Here is a 7,500-nt window from a genome sequence, read left to right on the forward strand (position 1 = left end):
CGCCGTCCGATCCGACCGACGCGACCGCGTCCTCCGCCCGCCGTGGCGGACGTTCGTTTCAGACGGGTCTTCTGAGTCTCCCGAGGTCGACGCGGCCTGCTTTCCCCGGAGGGAGGCCGCGTCTAGAGTCGACGCGCAGAGCGGGGAGGAGCAAGCTGCCCATAGCGGTCTCTCGACCGGGCAGGGGCCGTCCCCAGGCGCGTCCGAAGTTCCAATCGATCAGGCTAAACACCCCTCGCGTCGACGGCCCGGGAGGAGGGGGTGCGCTCCTCTCGGGCCCCGGGGGTGGGCAACCCGGAGGCGCCCGTCACACGGAGATCCGTTACCTTGTCCGAGCGGGGCGTTTGTCCCCTCCTCGACAAAACCCCGAAGGCCCGTTTTAGGACCGTCTTGGCACCGACGGAAGCTCCGCCGCGCCCACCGATACCGTCTCGCCCCGGGCACGAAGCGCCCTCCCGGGTGACCGGCCCGGGAGGCGGGCCGTCCTGGTAAACTCTTTCGACTTCACGTTTAGGGACTCTGTCCCTTTTTTCCGGAGGGGGGCCTTTTCCTCCAGAGCGCCCTGGTTACCGCCTGCCTGCCGACCCCAGACGACGCATCCTCCCCAGGATGTCGGAAACCGATACCGAGCAACGCTTTTTTTTTTGGTCCGTCACCTTGTCCGAGCGGGGCTCTCGTCCCCTTCCTCGACAAAACCCCGAAGGCCCGTTTTAGGACCGTCTCGGCACCGACGGGTGCTCCGTTCACGCCCACCGATACCGTCTCGCCCCGGGTCCGAGGCACCCACCCAGGTCACCGGCCATGGAGACGGGCCGGCCCTGGGGAACTCTTTCGACTTCACGTTTACGGACTCTGTCCTTTTTTTCCGGAGGGGGGCCTTTTCCTCCAGAGCGCCCTGGTGACCGCCTGCCTGCCTGCCTGCCGACCCCAGATGACGCATCCCCGCCTGGATGTCAGAAACCGATACCGAGCACCATTTTTTAGCCCGTCGCCTTGTCCGATTGGGGCGCTTGTCCCCTTCCTCGACAAAACCCCGAAGGCCCGTCTCAGGACCACCTCGGCACCGACGGGGGCTCCGCCAGGCAGACGCATTCGCTCGTGCCCGAAAACGAGGCGCTCTCCCCGGTCGCCAGCCGGGGGAGGTTCGTTAGCATTGGGAATCTCGTTCGCACGCAACAGCACGGACACTCGCCGTTTACCCAGACCGACCGTTCGACAAGCATATGCCTGGGGTGCACTTTTTCCATAAAACCAGCCCGTCTTTTCCTGGAGGTCTCGTACTTCCAGAGCTCCGACGGGGGCGCAGTCTGGATTTTATATGCCCACCCAGAGCGAGTCTGAGTGGGACTCACGACGGTCTGATCAATGGTAGGGGGTGCTCTGTGTTTTGCACCACCACACTTGCCCTCTTCCATACAGCCCCGAAGGCCCGTTTTAGGACCGTCTTCCCTCCAGGTCGAGCTCCAGGGGGTGTCGGGCGAATCTGACTCTGGCCCAGGACGGGGCCACCCTCCCTGGGCTGGCCAGGGAGGTCTGAGACCATGGAGCTTTGGAACCACACCACGTCATTGGACTTAGTCGATTTTACTCAAATTTTTTGGCACCAGAGCCGGACCCCGCCACGCGCGCCGGGCTCGTGCCCAGGAAAGACGCACCCTGCCTGGGGTGCACTTTACATAAAACCGGCCTGTCTTTTCCTGGAGGTCTCGTACTTCCAGAGCTCCGACGGGGGGGGCGTAGTCTGGATTTTATATGCCCACCCAGAGCGAGTCTGAGTGGGACTCACGACGGTCTGATCAATGGTAGGGGGTGCTCTGTGTTTTGCACCACCACACTTGCCCTCTTCCATACAGCCCCGAAGGCCCGTTTTAGGACCGTCTTCCCTCCAGGTCGAGCTCCAGGGGGTGTCGGGCGAATCTGACTCTGGCCCAGGACGGGCCACCCTCCCTGGGCTGGCCAGGGAGGTCTGAGACCATGGAGCTTTGAACCCACGTCACGCCATTGGACTTAGTCGATTTTTCTCAATTTTTTTGGCACCAGAGCCGGACCCCGCCACGTGCGCCGGGCTCGTGCCCAGGAAAGATGCACCCTGCCTGGGGTGCACTTTTCAGAAAACCAGCCTGTCTTTTCCTGGAGGTCTCGTACTTCCAGAGCTCCGACGGGGCGTAGTCTGGATTTTATATGCCCACCCAGAGTGAGTCTGAGTGGGACTCACGACGGTCTGATCGCTGGTAGGGGTCCTCTGTGTTTGCCACCACCACGCTTCCCCCTCTCTCATACATCCCCGAAGGCCCGTTTTAGGACCGTCTTCGCTCCAGGCGGAGCTCCAGGGGTGGCGGGCAAATCTGAATCTGGCCCAGGACGGGCCACCCTCCCTGGGCTGGCCAGGGAGGTCTGAGGGCATGGAGCTTTGGAACCACACCACGTTATTGGACTCTGTCTATTTTTTCCCCCAAACTTTGGCACCAGAGCCGGACCACCACACCATGTGCGCTGGGCTCGTGCCCAGGAAAAGATGCACCCTGCCTGGGGTGCACTTTTCAGAAAACCAGCCTGTCTTTTCCTGGAGGTCTCGTAACTTCCAGAGCTCCAGCGCGGCGTAATCTGGATTTTTACATGCCCACCCAGAGTGACTCTGAGTGGGACTCACGACGGTCTGATCGCTGGTAGGGGGTCCTCTGTGTTTGCCACCACCACGCTTCCCCTCTCTCATACATCCCCGAAGGCCCGTTTTAGGACCGTCTTCGCTCCAGGCGGAGCTCCAGGGGTGGCGGGCGAATCTGAATCTGGCCCAGGACGGGCCACCCTCCCTGGGCTGGCCAGGGAGGTCTGAGGGCATGGAGGTTTGGAGCCACCGCACATTTTTTGTACTCTGTCGTTTTTCGAGATCTGGGCTTCAGAGTCGAGCCCAGGCTCCGTTTCAAGGTGGGCATTGGGCTTCGTTCTTGCCCAGGAGACCCGCACCCTGCCTGGGATGCACTTTTCAGAGAAACCGGGCCGCCTTTTCCTGGAGGTTCTCGTGTTTTTCAGAGCTCCACCACAGCAGAGATTGAATCCTCTTCCCCAGCCAGAGTGCACCCTCTCTGGCTTGGGTGAGTGCCTTGAGTGCCCTGGAGGTCCGAACCAACAGCACGTTTATGGACTTTGTCTATTTTTCCAAATTCGACTCCAGAGTCAAGCCGGCCAAGGGGCTCTCTGAAGGCCCCTCTCTCCCTCCCTCATCCTCTACAAGAGCCCCATGGTCCGTTTTAGGACCGTCTTCGCTCCAGGCGGAGCTCCAGGGGTGGCGGGGGAAATCTGAGTCTGGCCCAGGACGGGCCACCCTCCCTGGGCTGGCCAGGGAGGTCTGAGGGCATGGAGGTTTGGAGCCACCGCACCTTTTTGGACTCTGTCGTTTTTCGAGATCTGGACTTCAGAGTCGAGCCCAGGCTCCGTTTCAAGGTGGGCATCGGGCTTTATTCGTGCCCAGGAGACCCCGCACCCTGCCTGGGATGCACTTTTCAGAGAAATCGGGCCGTCTTTTCCTGGAGGTTTCGCGTTTTTTTTTTTTTTCAGAGCTCCACCACAGCAGAGATTGAATCTGCTTCCCCAGCCAGAGTGCACCCTCTCTGGCTTGGGTGAGTGCCTTGAGTGGCCAGGGCCAACATCACCCACGGGCATCGGGCTTTATTCGTGCCCATGAGACCCGCACCCTGCCTGGGATGCACTTTTCAGAGAAACCGGGCCGTCTTTTCCTGGAGGTTTCGCGTTTTTTTTTTTTCAGAGCTCCACCACAGCAGAGATTGAATCTGTTTCCCCAGCCAGAGTGCACCCTCTCTGGCTTGGGTGAGTGCCTTGAGTGGCCAGGGCCAACATCACCCACGGGCATCGGGCTTTATTCGTGCCCATGAGACCCGCACCCTGCCTGGGATGCACTTTTCAGAGAAACCGGGCCGTCTTTTCCTGGAGGTTTCGCGTTTTTCCAGAGCTCCACCACAGCAGAGATTGAATCTGCTTCCCCAGCCAGAGTGCACCCTCTCTGGCTTGGGTGAGTGCCTTGAGTGGCCAGGGCCAACATCACCCACGGGGCATCGGGCTTTATTCGTGCCCAGGAGACCCGCACCCTGCCTGGGATGCACTTTTCAGAGAAATCGGGCCGTCTTTTCCTGGAGGTTTCGCGTTTTTTCCAGAGCTCCACCACAGCAGAGATTGAATCTGCTTCCCCAGCCAGAGTGCACCCTCTCTGGCTTGGGTGAGTGCCTTGAGTGGCCAGGGCCAACATCACCCACGGGCATCGGGCTTTATTCGTGCCCATGAGACCCGCACCCTGCCTGGGATGCACTTTTCAGAGAAACCGGGCCGTCTTTTCCTGGAGGTTTGGCGTTTTTCCAGAGCTCCACCACAGCAGAGATTGAATCTGCTTCCCCAGCCAGAGTGCACCCTCTCTGGCTTGGGTGAGTGCCTTGAGTGGCCAGGGCCAACATCACCCACGGGGCATCGGGCTTTATTCGTGCCCAGGAGACCCGCACCCTGCCTGGGATGCAGATCGGTTTGTGTGAGTCCTGGTTGTGTGAGCGTTACCCTTCTACATCACCCCCAAGGCCCGTTTTAGGACCGTCTCGGCTCCGGGCGGACAGCCGGGGGGCGGGGGGCGAATCTGCCTCCGGCCCGGGTCGGAGCTCCCTCCCCGGGGCCGTGCGTGGAGACCCGTCGCGCCCGGAGCTCCCGTGCAACCCCACGTTTTGGACTTGGGTTTTGGAGCGAGCGAGCGGGGTCGAACCCCGGGGGCCGAGCCGCCACGGAGTCCCCGAGCCCCGGGGACGAAGCCCCGGGAGCGAGGTCCCTCCGTGGAGGCGCGAGCCCCCAGGGCCCGGCCGCCCGCCCGGGGAGGAGAGCGCACGCTCCCCTACCCCTCAGAACCCACGTGGCTGGTTGCAGCAGACCCTGTGCACCGGAGGTTCCTCCAGGAGCGCGGGGCTGGGTGCTCTAAGCCCAAGTCATACAGGCAACCATGCCTCCCCGGGACTCCCCCTGCGAGCGGCGGCTGTTTGAAGGACGGTAACCCCACCGCACGGGGCTTCAAACGACCGTAGCTCTCCGAAGGCGGCTCCGATCGACGCCAAATTTTTGTCGGCTGGAGAACGGGACGAGACCTTTCGAATGAGACCGCCCCCAGCCCCGTGGGCCCCCGGGGGCCCGAGATACGGGCCCCCAAAGCGCCCCGGAAGCGGAAAAACGCAAATATCTCGCCGAAAACTCGACGTGCCCGGCCGAGGCCGGGCTCATTCGAACCGTCTCGCCGAGCTGAACGCGTCCATATGCGTTTCGTCGTTTTTGGTCGAGTATTCGCGGAGATATCGGCCGAAAACCCTCGGCCGCGCTCTGAAATGGCGCCCGCCGATGACGTCACGATCCCGGGAGAAAATCGCCCGTATCTCCGCGACGCGAAGGCCCAGAGAGCTCAAATTTGGGTGGCGAGGTCCCACGGGGGCCCTCGCTCGAACCAGGGCGGCGGCGGGCCCCGGGGACGCCCCCTACCGGATCGCCGTTCGCCGGGACCCCCGACTTTGAACGGCTATAACTCGGGGACCCGGGCGAGTTGGACCTCGTGGGTGGGCTCTTTCGAAAGGCCCCGTCCGGCACTACGGTCGATTCGAGTTTGGGGAAGATTGGCCCGGGGGTTCGCGAGATATAAGCCAAAAACGCCGCGCCTTTGACCGGGCCTAACTCCCTGACCCCGAGGCCCCCGGGGACGCGGGTGGCCTCTTTGGATAGGGCCCCCCGAGGCCTACGGAAGACCCGAGTTTGAAATTTTTTCGCCCGGCCGTTTTCGAGATATCGGCGAAAAACGGAATCTTCCCGTCCGGTGGGTGGGTGGGTGTGGGTGTGGGTGTCTCCGGGGGGCGGGGGGACTTCCAGGACCCCGGGGGGGCCACCTGGCCGTGCCCGAGGACGGTGCACCTCCCTGGGTGTGCCGTCAGAGCCTCCGGGGCCCCGGAAGTCCCCGCCCACTGCACGTTTTCGGACTTTGAGGGATTTTCGGGCCCCGAATTCGAACGCCCGTAGCTCGGGGACCCGGCGGCCCAGAGACACCGGACTCGGGTCAAGTGTGGCGTCCCGGCGGGCCCCTCGCAAAGAGCCCGCCCCCGAGCTCCGGGGCCCCCGGGTCCCGGGGCCCGACGTGTCGGGGGGGCGCCCGGGAAGGAAAGGTCCCAGGGGCCCGGGGCAGGCGGGGTCCGAGAGGGCCCGTGGGGAGCCCCCGACACCCGAAAGGGCGAGCCGCTGGGACCTCCCCTCTCCGAGATACGGGCCGTTTTCTCCGAAAGTCGCCCGCGCGTAACGGGGCCCATCTCGGGACCGGGAGGTCCCAGCGGCTCGCGGCGGCGGGTGCGGGGCCCGCTCTCGGGGACCTTGCTCCTCCCGCCGTCCCGAGCCACGGGGACCTTCCGGTCCCGAGATACGGCCACTTCCTGTCCAGCTTTGACCGGGTGTAACTCGAAAAGTAAGCCGAGTTGGGGCTCCACACTCGGGGGTATTGGGGGCCTCTGGGAGGGCCCCCCACGCCGGGTGTATGGGGCCCCAACTCGGCTTGGTTCCGGAGATATGGCCCTTTAAAGTTTCAACTTTGACCGGCTGTAACTCGAAAAGTGAGCCGAGTTGGGGCTCCACACTCGGGGGTATTGGGGGCCTCTAGGAGGGCCCCCCACGCCGGGTGTATGGGGCCCCAACTCGGCTTGGTTCCGGAGATATGGCCCTTTAAAGTTTCAACTTTGACCGGCTGTAACTCGAAAAGTGAGCCGAGTTGGGGCTCCACACTCGGTGGTATTGGGGGCCTCTAGGAGGGCCCCCCACGCCGGGTGTATGGGGCCCCAACTCGGCTTGGTTCCGGAGATATGGCCCTTTAAAGTTTCAACTTTGACCGGCTGTAACTCGAAAAGTAAGCCGAGTTGGGGCTCCACACTCGGGGGTATTGGGGGCCTCTAGGAGGGCCCCCCACGCCGGGTGTATGGGGCCCCAACTCGGCTTGGTTCCGGAGATATGCCCGTTTGAAGTTGCAACTTCTACCCAGTCTAATAATCCCAAAATAATAATTAAATAAAAAAAAAAAATAATAATAAAAATAAAAATAAGCCGAGTTGGGGCTCCACACTCTGGGCCTGGGGGGCACCACTAGGAGATCCCCCTGTGCCCAGAGCGTGGAGCCCCGAATCGGCTTTCCACACCACTCACACCGGTTTCTGACTACCTTAAGAGAGTCATTGTTAGTCGCGCAGTTTACCCGACTCTGGGAACCGGGGCTTTGGGCTTGGGGGAGACCCACCGCTCGCCCCCTAACACGTCGGGGGGGACCAGGGGGCACCCGCCTGGACCCCCTCAGCCCCACTTCGGAGAACCAGAACGCTGGCCAGGGACCCCCACGGCGGTTGAAGTTTGAACTTCTACCCGGTGCATCCCGAAAAATTGAAAAAAATAAAATAAAATAAGATTAAAAAAATAATAATAATAATAATAATAATAATA

Source organism: Pimephales promelas, chromosome 2 (assembly GCF_988280905.1).
Source record: "Pimephales promelas chromosome 2, fPimPro1.hap1.1, whole genome shotgun sequence".
Taxonomy (NCBI): Eukaryota; Metazoa; Chordata; class Actinopteri; order Cypriniformes; family Leuciscidae; genus Pimephales; species Pimephales promelas.